General features: G+C 38.8%; 1 protein-coding gene across 3 annotated transcripts in view; it reads left to right on the plus strand.

Annotated features, from left to right (window-relative positions):
* Window positions 1-13796, plus strand: part of PTK2 (protein tyrosine kinase 2) — a 190839-nt gene that overhangs the window by 11512 nt on the left and 165531 nt on the right. For 2 of the 3 annotated variants that reach the window (XM_066175413.1, XM_066175420.1), the window contains exon 2: window positions 3795-3853. The exons of the other annotated variant lie outside the window; for it this stretch is intronic. The gene's annotated coding sequence lies outside the window, so the exon portion shown is untranslated. The remainder of the gene's footprint in view (window positions 1-3794; window positions 3854-13796) is intronic. 3 annotated transcript variants of the gene reach the window in all.

Consider the following 13796-nt stretch of genomic DNA (forward strand, 5'->3'; position numbering starts at 1 on the left):
AGAATTCAGTAACTGCCCTGGCTGTTCTGGGGCTTCTCCTGAAGGCCAGGGTCATCTGTTAATAGATTGTACTCAGGGCTGTGTTGTAATTCTTCTTTTGCATGGATGTGTTTCTGGTGCTGCCGCTGAAAGTGCTCCAGGCAGGTCTGCTGCCCTCACTGCTTGAGGTGTGGGGGAGTGCTGAGATTAATCTAGGGATGCATGTATGTACAAGTTGGAAGGGACCCAAAAGGACCATTGAGTCCAACTAAGGCTTTGTGTCATATTCCCTTGGGGAGCCTGTTCCAGTGACTTGACCACCTTTCCTGTGAAGAACCTTTTCCTCATGTCCAATCTCAATTCCCCCTGATGCAGCTTCATCCCCCCCTTTTTGTGTCCTAAATATACATGTTCATAAAGACAACATTTTTTAAAAAGACTTATGGAATGCTTCACTTCCTATCTTGTTAAAACATTAAAGCTTAGATTCTTTCTGCCTCCTTAAAACAAGTGGCTGGAGAATAATTCCCTATGAACAGTGTACAGCTCACTGATGGAAATTTGTTTGTGGTTGCTCAGTGACTGCCAAAGTTCACTTGATTCAGTTGTTTGTGCAAGATAGAGGAGAGTACAGCTACAGGATTAATAACATTGCAGATAACTTGGCTATAATTGTCTCATCTCTGCTAAAGAAGATATTCCTTGTGCCTAGCAGTTGCTGTTCCTGTCCTTTCCCTGCACTGGCAGAACTCTTCAAGCCTTTCCTGTCTGCTGTGATCTTTGCGGAGTTTTCCTTGGACTCACTGTGGAGCCAAAGGGGCATCATCAGAGACCAGATTAAGTGTTTTGTAAGGATAAAAATGTTGCAGTGCATAAAAATGTTTATTTGCTTTGTTGCTGTGGATCAGAGTTAGGAGGGGGAAGTGGAACAAATAAGGTTGGTCTTTAGTGGTCCATCTTGGCTTTGTGGAGATTCGGGTCATTGAGGTCACTGCTGTGTTGAAATGGAGTGGAGAATCTGGGAAGGGGCTGGGAGGAGAGATATTTGTGTGTGAAAAAAGTGAAGAGGACAAATTTTCTTGAAGAGCACAGTTGATAGCTTTAAAGGTAGCTGGGAACATAAGGAAGCTGAGGAAGGAGCTCTATACCTAGAAGATAAATTAAGATTTTTACTCCTGGATACTGGTAATTGTCTAATGGCTCAGTGGTGTCCCTGGGGAAGAAGTCAAACTAGAGGGGGAATAGAATGATACTGGAGGACAAAACTTTCAGGCCTTTGTATGTGGACATTTAGATCTACAAGTAAGTTATCTTTTAATTACAAACAGGTAGAATTCTGTCTTGACTTTAAGAGGAGAGTAAAGTATTATGGAGGTACATAAAACAGAACAAGAAAAAATAAAGAAGCGAAACCTGACCAAGTGGGTGACTTGCTGGGAAAAGTGGGTTGGGAAAAGGCTCAAAGGGAATAGCTTTTCACCACAAAATTGTTAAATTTAACGATTAAATATTGTCACTGCACTGAAAACCTTTCCCATATGGAAAAAGGTAGAGAAATTTTAAAAGTTACGAAAAATCTGCCTCTTCCCTAGTTTTTTTCCCTGAGCAGATATACTTTTTTTTTTAAAGAAACCATTTTGTAAGATCCATAGATTTTTTTACAAGAAGTCAAAATGAAAGCACAAATTTTCAACCCAAACCATTTTTTACATTTAATCTCCTTTTGACCACTTTAGAAGCTTTCAGCATTTTATCCCTATTAAAAGGAGACTAATTGGTGTTTTAAGAAGTGTTACAACTGGTAGGACTTGAGTTTAGCATAGGAGAGAGTTCTTGTCACCACTTGCTTCCTAAGTAATTGATGAATGAAGTAAATCAGTAAGTAACCTGTGAAAACAAATACTGGGAAGGTGTGCCTGGAAAAGGCTGTTGGTGTGAGGGAGAAGAAATGATCCTGTGTTTGAATTGTCCTGGCTGCATTACTTGGAGCAGCTAATGAGCAAACGAGAGGCCCTTTATCTCTCCTCTGGGATTGCCTTCCAACATCACATCAAATCACAGTGCCACGCATTTGTACACTGAATTTTACACACATGGGTGGTTCTATTGAAAATCAGTGGGAGAACTTGTGTGGAAAATTTAACATGCCTCGAAGTGTTTACATTATTGATGCCTCAGCAATTAAAATAATATTTTTCTAGTATTTGGTGCTTTTTTTCCTGCTGCATGTAAGTCCCATGGTATTGCACACACAATTATTTTAACAAGTGTTTTAAGGGTACTACTGATGTAACTTTCCAGAGTAGGGAAAGGTCGTTACTACTGGCCTTGGAAATGAAAAGTAGCTTTTGCCTTATCAGGAAACATCTTTAGTTAAATCAATAAGTGCACGGGTATCTCAGTCTGAGAAACAGTCTAATGAGCAATTTGCCTTTTCATAAAGGACTTGCCATGATATCATTCCCACTGTGTTAATTATCAGTGTTTTTACAAATTGCCCCAAATCATGACTAATTCCATAAAAACGTTCAGAGCAGGCGTGATTCTGGGGAGAGCTGTTGTTTGCCACTCAGTCTGGCAGAGCTGGTGGGACAGCCTGACTTAGCAGATTCTGTGTTAAACAGAAAATCAGGATTTGGAGGCGGTGCCATTCATCTTATGTAGCACCATACAAGCAGTTCAAGTTCTTGCTGATTTTTTTTCTCCATGGTCTGGATGTGTGTTTCAGGTAGATGTCTGTGACTCTCTTTTCTGATTTTCATGTTGAAATTAAAGTATTTTACTTTAATTTAAGTATTTTCCTTTTCTCTCCCCTACACCCACTTCATTACTGCTTAGATGAAAACTTTAGAAGAACTGTGCAGAGATTATTTGAACTTTTTATGTTACTTATTCTCATGAGATTTTTTTTTGTGGAAATCTTTTGGTTGCCTTTATGTGTGTGGAAAATTAAGTATCTGAAGTGAATAAAGTTTGGGAGACAATTCTTAGAAATTCAGTTTTAAATCCATAATATATAAGCTTGGGCTTTCTACTGGTACTGTCTTTGTCCCTATAGTATATATTTGTTTGAAAGGGAAAGAAGAAAAACAACTAGCAAAGTAATAAACTCAACGCTGTACATTACTTGGCCCTGGAATTCTCTTAGATCAATTGTTTTCTTTAAGAAACAAACCCACAACTTTCTGTGTATTACGTGTGTATTGAGCAATATCTCTATATATTTGTTACTTCAGCTGAGATCTGGCTCGGCTGCCCTGTGATGCACATAGCCTGAGGAAATAAATGCTTTTCACTAGTTCCTCCCACACACCTTTTATTTTCCAGGGAAGCACTTTCTAATTCTAGATCTGGATGCTCCTAGTGTTTTGAATCACTCATCATGGTTTTCAGCACTCACTTGTTTTTGCTATTAAATATATTTTATCAGTAATAAAGGTTAACTCGCCTCCTTCTTCAAAGTAACAAGTCTATGTAACTTGGGAAATTTTTAGTTTGCTTTCATGGGACCAACAGGATTTCAGGCAACTTGTCTGTTTTCAGTTCAAATGTAATTCTCTGGCTTCTACTTCTACAAACTTCTTCTGTGTTTTGTTTTAGGGTGGGGTGGTTTTTTTTTTGTTCTTTTCCTAAGGACTTCCAGCTAAATAATCTACACTTGTAAAATAGGATATGTACGGCAGCTGATCCTTAGGGAGGTTATCTTGTCTTCATAACATGAATATCAGCTAATTTGCTCTTAAGTTTTTTGGATGTTTGACTACTTTGACATTAGTTAAGAAAATACCCTGATGAATTTCAAATATTTGTTTCAGATTTCATGTTTCATTCTGTATTGAGCACCTGCTGCTGAGAGCTGGAAAGTCTACTTAGGGTATGTACAATAGCTAATGATTTCATTTTCACACTGAGTTTTGTTCTGGGTAAAGCAGGTCAAGATGAGATTTGGTTGTTGTTGTTTCCTTGTAATTATTGTTGAAAATCCTGATTGTTAAACAGTGTGTGTTGGAACAGAATTTCTTGTTTTTTGGTTTGGTTGTTTCTTTTTTGTTGTTGTTGTTTTTTGTTGTTGTTGTTGTTGTTTTTTTTTTTCCCTGAGCCTCCTGGAGTTGGTTTTTCTCTGACAGCCTGTTCATGGTGCTTCCATTCAGCCTGAGGGTACAGAGGTGGGCAGACCTGTAGCAATTAATCTATTGGACATGGGAGGAGTTTGCAAGGTGTTTTCTCACCTACCAAAGCCACTTGGCTGAAAATTGTCTGACCAGTCTCATGTGCTGCCTGTTGGAGCAAAATACGGATAATTCTCTATTCTCATGTTCAGTTTATCTGTAGTACAGAAAAAATGGGTCTTAATAAAGCAAAATCTTTGCTGTAGGGGTGCTTGGCCTAATCTGAAGGAGTTTAGCTGAAAACAGGAGTTGAGAAGTTGCAGCCACAGTATTCTTTTTATTATAGGATTTTATTTCTGGTCTGCATATTTTTGATTCCTTGTGACCCCCCCTGTCTCCAGGGTGAATGATTATATTTGAAAATTTCAGTTTTTCTTCTCAGTGTAGTTGAGAGGTATTTCTGGCTGCTGCCTTTACTGCTGCTCATATATATGGATGTTTGGAATATTCTTACATTTGAGTGTGGCTAGAATAACTTGTTGGATCCTTATTTTTTCTTTGTGGTTTGGTTTCCCCCCCTTTCTACAGTCTTCCCTGTGGTTGGTGGTTTGGGAGCATGTATTAAATTATTTGTTTTTCTATTGTTTAGGTGTCTTGGGTTTTGTAATCTAAACCAAGACATTAGGTCTGGCAGATAACAAAATTCATCTCCTGCTACTTCAGGAGCACTTTTGAATCTGACCTGTGGATGTGGTTACCCTTTTTTAAAACTTTGATATCACCTGGTTTAGAGTCATTAATGTTCTTACCTGGACTGTGATACACTTAAGAACAAAGGAGATGTGGCTTGCTTGCATTTCACATGGCCCCTAATGTGAACTTGTATCCATAATATATGTATTTTCATCTTCAGGAATCAGCAGAGGGTCACTTAATGTCTCCTGACCATCTAAATTTGCAGTGATGAATATCTTTATTCTTCAGTAGCTTACTTCTGGATGTCGTCAGCCTTTCTTAAATGTCAGTTTTCAAGTTTATGGCGAATATTTGCTTCTCCAATTCCTCCCTTCCCTTTTCTGGTATGGGATGATGTTTATTCATATTATGCAGTTAGTTTTTTCCAAGGAATTCCATCTACTCTCACCACTCCAAAGAAAAAGTTTGAATGGTTTAAAAAATAGTAGACTTTGGTTTTGTCACTTAAGTTGGAAAAAACCCAAAGTATTTCAGTTGGAACCAGTCATGATATTTTTATCAATTAAAATCAAAATTGGTAACCTTGATGCCTCATTTTAATTCTGACATGATTCAGATGGAAACTCAGACACTTGAAAAATATTTCCTGGACATGGAAAACTAATAGTGTGGGAAATCCAGAAAACAAGGGCAGGGGGTGGGGGGAGCAAAACATTTTATCCTATATAAAGGGCTGCAAATCACATCTGTGATTTCAAGGGGTTTTTAATGCTTCCTTTGATTTTGTTTGACCTTTTGAAAGGAACAGCTCTGACTGCTGTGATGTCAGGAGCAGAAAAGTGCACTTGTATGTTTTGTGAACCGAAGCCATTTGCTCCCTGGAATACATGGTTCCAATGAGTCATATCCTGGTAAAACCATGACAACAAAGTATTTATTAGTTTGTTAGGTAAATATCTTGCAGTACCTGCCTAGATAAGACTTTATAGAAAAGCAACCCAGTGAATAACAAGGCTGTGAAATACAATGTAGGGTAAGAGGAAACAGTGAAAAATCTTAAATATAGATTGCTAGTACTTCTGACTTGTCAGGTTTACATTGAAGTCTGTGATGTATTTTCTTTTTTTTATTTCTGGCTGGGGATTTGATAGGGATTAGTGCTACTTGCTCTTGGAAAGTGGTATTTTATATGCAAATACTGCAGTGACAGTTCCAGTGGAAATGACAAAAAAATGTACTGCATCTCTTACTTATCCAGAAACTTTATAAAAACTGTTACTTTTTGTATTCATATTGCAAAAAGTCAAGCTGTTACTTGTACCATGGTAGTGTTTTCATCATGTTATCACATACTTTGTTCCACAGAACCATGACCTGTTTGCTCCCAGTACCCGTGTCTGTTCACAACAGTGTTCAAGCCCTCCTCCTACAGGATGGAGCTTTCAAGTGTGCTGTTGCAGTGCTGCCTTCACCCATTCATCCTGTGGTTTTATTAATATTTGTACTGGATGGAGTCAGAAGTTAGGATGAAAGGTTTCAGTTTTGAGCTCTGACATGCCTGTTTTTGTTGTAACATTTAAAATTTGCATTCAGAGCAGATCTCTCGCTGGTTTGAACAGCACTGAAATCACTTGGCAGTTCTCTATTTAACTCACCAGGTATCAAGGCCATGAAATAAAAGTAGGAAACTACAAAATGACTCTGCTAACATGATCCAGAATCCCTGAATTCCTGGAGGAAAGGAGGCTTGGGGGGACCTTTTTGCTCTCTACAACTCCCTGGCAGGAGATTGTAGACAGGTGGGGATCAGGCTCTTCTTCCAGGAAACAAGGGACAAGAGAAGAGGAAATGGCCTCCAGTTGCTCCAGGGGAAGGAAAAATGCCTTCACCAAATGGATGGTTAAGCATTGTAACAGGCTGCCCAGGGAGCTGTTTGAGTCCCCATCCCGGGAAATATTCAAAAGGTATGTAGATGTGACACTTGGTGACATGGTTTAATGGTAGCCTTGTCAGTGCTGGGTTGTGCTTGGACTCAATGATCTTAGGGGTCTTTTCCAACCAAAATAATACTCTGATTCTCAGATAATGAGTGCAGAAGACACAAATCATACAATAGGAAGGGATTATGAGCAGCAGTTCTGTTTAGCTTTATAATTCTGAATTATTCCTCAGGCCAGTGTTTGAGCATGGAATTGGTGCAGATGTTGTGTAGATAGAAATGTGTAATTTTACATGCACTTACTGTGTGATTTCAAACATGATAGTCAGCCACTGCTAGTAGGTGCTGCCAGCCCTTCCATCTAAGACACAGCTTCCAAAGGATGTTCTCTGGATTGTGTCTCTACTGCAAGTGACTTCAGGTGCTTTCCAACTTTACAATTTTATTTCAGGTGGAATTAAACTAGTATTGGGTGAGAAACCTTGTGGTATCCAGCATAACACTAGTTTAAATACAGTATTGCAGATGGAGAAATTAATATTCCTTCTTATCTCTTAAGGTTAAAAAATACTTCCTAGTGAAATCTCTGAGATCAGGGTTCTTGTGTATTTTGGATGTTATGCATGTAATTTTGTTTTAATACATTCGGGGCTTTTCTCTTGAAATAAAATTTGTTTCAGAAGATTTCAGTTGGCACTTTAAGGTGTAAAGAACAACCACTCAGTTCTCAAGTGTAAAGCTAATTAATGGATGTTACTCCTTGCCAGTAAGACCTACATGCTTATAGCTCCTCCTGGCTTCTGGAAGAGGAATTTTACTGGGCTTCCTTACCGGTTTGTTATTCTGGACTTCTGGGTCATTGCAGAAAGATTTACTTTGCCACCAAGGTTATGATAAACTTCAGCTTCTTCCAGGCAGGCTGGGCTCACACGTGTGTGAGTTCAGTACAGAACATCCTCTTCTCTCAGGCTGGGCCCTTCCAAGGGCTCTGTGCTCTGTCTGTGCTGACAGGCACCACCGGGGTTTTCAAAGCAATGAGCTTGGACGTAAGGAGCACAAGCCTCTCTGTGTGGTGCCTGATGCCTTTCTGAGCTCTGTCCTGGCCTTTGCTCAGCATAGCTGATACTCCTCAGCCTGTCCCCAGAGCAACTGTTGTCCCTTACAAGGGACTAAATGGCCTTGGGGAAATAAATTTCAGTGTTTGGGGTATTGTCCTGCGTTGTCTCATCCCTCCGTGGAGTTCAATAAAACTTCAGCCTGTCTGGATTATCTTGGAATACGTTATTGAGATAGAATGAAGCAGAGCTTCAGTTTTCCCTCTGGAGGTGCCAAAGGTCTTCTGTATCCCAAACAAAATATTTGTTTTGGTTGTTAGCCCTCTGGTATAAGTGAATAGGGAAACATCAAGCAGAAAACAGAGTCTGACTCTGTAAATAGAATGCTTTGTAATGCAGCTTGGATGGGCCTGGAGCAGCACATTCTGGTGATGCCAAGGATGGCCTTGCAGTGCTGCTGCTGCTCCCTTGCAGGCTGTTTAAATGGCAGATTTAAGTAATGATATTCTAGTTATTATCTGAGGTAAAGTTTGTAGCTCTGCTTCTTTGAGAACCCTTAGTTTGCTCAGTGGTAATGCATAATTGGCCTTTGATACTGCATCTTGGTTCATGGGTTAAGGGCTGCACTGGCTGTTGTTTACTCTAGGAAATGCACAAAAATGTTTAAGGCTGATCTAGGAGAGTTTCTAAAAAGCAGCAGGATATTCTGAATCTTTGAACAAGACCCTTCTTATACAAAATAATCAGTGATAATGTGCTCCTCACCGCTAGGTGCTAGATTTCTTAACTTTCCAGTATGTCCAGGTTTCAGATACTTGGTGAATCACCTCCCTATCAACCTTGCATGTCCTCACATACCTTGGTGTTTTAAGAAGAAAACCTGAAGAGAATTTTCTGAAAAAAGAAGAAAAAAGTTTTCTGAAAAAAGAAGGCCGAAATTCAAACCAGATGGATTAAAATATTTTCAAGGCTTGAAAATGTCCATTTTTACCTTAAAAACTGAGTGAAGCTTTCCAGGCTTCTTGTTCTCTTTTATGGCAGCATGTGTTACTGGTGTAGCATCTGAAATTGTAGTGTGGGGCAGATTGTAATGAGTGTCCTTACAAAAGAAGGAACATTAGGGGATACAAATGTACTGACGTGTCATAAAATATTTGGGGGGAAGAAAGAAGGCCAGCTTGATAGGCAGCAGGACCAGCAAATGCCAGCACAGGGGTTGCCAAGGTTGGTTTGTGTGTGCTGTGGTAAGGGAAGGATCTGGGTTATTTCCTGGCAGACATTCGTGGAGAGCTTCCTCTGAAGGGAAGTGGGCTCAAGTGCATTTCCTGAAATGTGTTTTAATTAGCAGTGCCTGGGAGGCAGGGAATTTCACTTCTGGTGTTTTAGCCTAGCCCTTATCAGCACTGTGCAAAGTGAAACTATTACTTGTCTCCCTCATGTTTGGCACACCCTGTTCACAAGTACCAACATAATACTGCTTTTTTATTTATTTTCCCTCTTATCTCAGTAGTCTCTATAGAAGCACAAAATAATCTGAGTTTGAAGAAACCCACAAGGATCATTGAGTCCAGCTCTAAAGTGAGTGGCCCACATGGGGATCAAACCCCCAACCTCGGTTTTATCAGCATCAAACCCTGACCAACTGAGCCAACAGTCCTTGTTCACTTTCGATTTACTAAACCCTCCCTGTTTTCTCTGGTATTACTGTCCTGCTTGTAATCTCATTTTGTTTATGCAGGGTTGGTTATTCTTTCCTAGTTTTAAAGCTGGTGGAAAATCATGGGATGATGTTGGAAGCCTCTGATGTGACTTCTTTCCTTCTCATGTGTTTCTGAGACACATCAGTTATATGTGAACACCCCATGTAAAACCTTTTAAATCAGCCTGACTCCCCTTCATGCCTAAATGCCTGTAGATAATTTGGTTTGGTTATTCTCTGTTTCTCTGAGATGTTGCCTAAGTCTTCCTGATGCATCGCAATTCCTTAGATGACAATTTCTTTTGCAACTATTGAGTTTTTGAAAGAATGCAATTTTTCCATGTGCTTGAGTTTCATGAAATCCATTTTCAATAACAAGAATCAGCAAAAAATAGTGGTTTATTTGTTACACTTTTATGTACTGCCCACACAAACTGCTCTCTTGAGTATAGACTAGGTGAATATGAGAAGTGATGGGATTTCTTTTATTTCTTTCTGACCAGTAGCTGTGTGTCAGTACTCTCTTTTCCAGACCAGAAGTAAAGCAGACATCCTGGATTCCCTGTCAAGAGTCCAGACAAATGCAGCTTGGGCAGCATTTTTTTATTAAGGAGGATGAAGAGTACACAGAGAGGCAATAAGAGTCTGTAACTGCACCTGAAAATGAATGCATTAAATCAGATGAAATCTTCTGTACCAAGAGGGAGCCTTGATCACCTGGCAGGAGTTAATAGCTGTTCCAGGTGCCAGTGAAACGCTGCCCTTTAACAACAAGTGGAAAGTTTATTGTTAGCAGTCCACTCCCAGCTGTGTTGTGGAAGGTGCAGTCTTTAAATTGCTTACCAGGTTTCCCATTAAAAAAAAGGTCATTTCTTATTTTAGGATTTAGATTGTGCAGAGCAAAAGGGCAAATAAAAAGTCACGGTTGTCAACAGGACTCCAAGTTTGGCATTCCAGGTTATTTTTGTATGTATTGTAAGCAGGTGGCTGTGTTGTCATTTCCCTCTTTCAGGATCAGGCTACTCAGCTGAACTTTCAGGAGAGGATGGCAAAAGCTTGGCAGAATTGTACAGAGTTTTATGGTCCAAAGGAATTGGGACAGCTGTAATCATGGAGTTCTTCCTTCAGCCTATTCCTTCATTCTAAATGATCTCTGTTATGAGCAATATCCAAAAGGAGTGGTAGGCTTTTTCTAGTAGTACAAGTACATGAGTGTTATACTTCCCTTTCTGAAAGTCTTTTTGTGAGTTTTCTGGGGTTTTTTGGTAGTAATATCCCTGGTAGTCTAAACTGTATTGTGTCCCAGTTATTTTAAACATAACAAATCAGGCTGTATTCCTGTGCCTGTAATGTGACTGATGCTGACTCTTTTAAATCCCTCTGCATATAAATTTGCATTGGACTCCTAATATGGTGAATAATTTACCTTAGAAGTCCCTGCATAATTATTTTTGGTTTGGAAAAAATCCCAAGCAAGCAGGATGCTAATTTGCACCTCCTTTTTGTGTGGTGTTAGGGGCTCTGTATGAATCCTTCTTTGATACCTTAAAAAAAAATTCCTAGGCATAGGATGTATTTGTATCCAATTATGCCTTGTGCTTCAACTCTATGCTAAATCCTAAACAAGAGTGGTCCTAAATGAAGGTGGTCAATGAACAGCGAATTCTGCATCTTTTTGGAAGAGTTTTTTTGGTGACTTTATTTTTAATTCATGGCCCACTTTCTTCAAATCTTGTAGTCATTCAATGAAGAACAGAACATTTGGTATTGGTGGTGAAATCTGGGCTTCAGTTCAGAGTGTTCCTCTTGATAAGGTCTGAAGCCAAGCCAAAGCTACCTGGAAGATTTTCTTTGGGGGGGTGTGTGTGTATAAACATGTGGTGTGAAACTTTCACCACCTACTCTTCATCTTTTTGAAGGGAAGGGTTAAGTAAGAACTCCACAATAAATCCAGAGTTAGAGTGACATAGATATCACTGAATCTTGATATTAATACAAGGAATTAGTGGTTTTGGTGTTACCTTTGATAGTAAATGCTTAGCTTTGAAGACATAACATAATGCAGCTCTCCCGCCGTAAAGGAGAAAGAAGGACATAAAGGAAACAGTAATTTATATTGCTTAATATCCTGATGGTCTCTGTATTCATATATCCAAATGTCCAGAGAATGCTGCTGCCATCCCTGCATTATCTGTATGCCAGGAGTGGGAGAAATAAGGGTCAGAAGATGCTAGTTTAGCTTTTCTGACTATGACTCCCACTAAAGAATCAAAGAAAATTTGTGATTGTTACATTCAGAGCAGCATCACAGATTGAAAAAGTAGCTGAAATGTTAATACAGAGTTAATTTTTCTGTTGGCGTCTAATCCTCTTCTGATGTAAGTTCTGCATTTCCTTATTTTTAGTGGGCAAGGTGTGGAAGCACTGAGGTAGGGAAGGAGTGTTGCGCTCAACTGGATGGCTCTGCAAAGTCACTTCATTCAAATTCCTCACCTGGTTTATGTTTTTAAAGAAAACATTTTATTCCTCAGTTTACATCTGAACTGTGAAATCCTTTTTTTCTGAAGAACCCCTAATTTCTGTGTTATTTTGGTGAGTTAGATAGAGTTTAAATTTGTTGCTTTAGTATGTGCCTCTTTTTTTCCTGTTTTTTTTTTTTTTTTTTAAATAATTTTTCAAGATAAATGAGTGTGAGCCTGTGAACATTTGAAAAGCAGTTTGTAGGAAGGACACAAAATTTGGCCTCAGGGCTAAAATTTTTCTGGTTAATTCTAGAAGATTACAGAAACTGAACAAAAGGCTGGTTGCGTTTGGGGTGATAGAGTTGTTATTTTTCTCAGGCCTGTTAAGTGGCAGCAATGTAGAATTTTTGCAAATTGGCTCAATTCAGTTAATACATGCTTTCTGGGTAGCTGATCTGATGTGTAATTGAGGTCACACACAGTCTGTTCAGGAAATCCTGGTAAATTTGCATTTTCTTATTTTACAGTTCTCTCATATCATTAAAATTGCCTAAAATGTGTTCTGAAGCAAGGACATGTCTTGATCTGCCCACTGTATCTCAGATTTCTGAAGAATGCAGAAGTTGAAAGGAGGGATGGAGTCAGGGACATGAACACACCAAGGAAAAGAAAACCTCTCCAGCACTATCATATTCCATGTGGGAGAAAGAGAAATATGCAGGAAAAATATAGTCTTGGATGATGCAAATAATGATACACATGAACCATTTTTAACTTAAATGGGTTGGTTGTTCACAAATTTTTATTAAAATCAGGAGACATTACAAGAAATTCCATTGACATATTCATCTCTAATTCCTGAGGCTGTTGGTATTTATTTCATTTTGTGGTTTATAATATATACTTTGTACATAGCTTCTGATACATTTTTAACTCCTACACTGACTGCCAATTAAATATTGATTTGTGCATTTCTGGGTTTTGAGCTTCAAAGCACTTCTGAGTTGTGGTAAATTGATCTCCAACTCCAAACTAACACATGGAGATTCTGAGACCAAGGCATCTGAATTATAAATTAATGTATGTTCTAGACACATGGTTCATGTATTTAACCTATTTCACAAACAATATTAACTAGGTTTGTTGTGCAATTTGCTCTTTGAAATGCCTGTAGATACGATGGGAAAATAAGGATAGAACAAAATAAGAAACAAGCTACTGCTGGCAAGTTTTTTTTTTGTTTTTTTTTTTTTTTGCAAAAGTAACTTTAGTTGCATGTAAAATATTTGAAAATTCTGCGCTCTAACCCTTGACACCGTCCCTCTCGTGTCATTTCAGTTTCTCAAAGACCCCAAAAGACCTTGATTTTTCTGGAGCTTTCAGTCACATATATCAGTATTTAGGCATTAATCAGGGCTGCAAATCCAACCCAGCAGTGTTCCCGAAATAGGTTTCAGCTCACTTAGTCTCACAACTTAATACACAGGAATTAAATAAATTTCATCATCTGTCATGTTTTTCTTGAATGAGAAGATTTTGTCCCTAAAAATAAATTTTTGTGGCTGCTGTCTGAGGCCACAGGAGTTGTTTTTAATATTTTATGCTACTTAAAAGTATCTGTATTTCTGTTCATTTGGTTCTTAATAATGTTACAGTTGGCCAGAGGACAATAGATGTAGCTCCATCCACCAGCAGTTTATAAGGAGACAAATGTATCCATTCATGATCTATATGAAAAGAAGCATCACTGAAAGTGATTTGTGGGGGAAAGTCTGTATTTACTTAGCCCCACTGCAAAATATTTGCATTTTGAATGGCTGTGGTTTTAGGGTTTGGAATAGAGGCCAAGGAGATAAT

This window comes from Chamaea fasciata, unplaced genomic scaffold (genome assembly GCF_029207755.1).
Source record: "Chamaea fasciata isolate MVZ Bird 193981 ecotype frontalis unplaced genomic scaffold, bChaFas1.0.hap1 SCAF_1, whole genome shotgun sequence".
NCBI classification, from domain to species: Eukaryota; Metazoa; Chordata; class Aves; order Passeriformes; family Sylviidae; genus Chamaea; species Chamaea fasciata.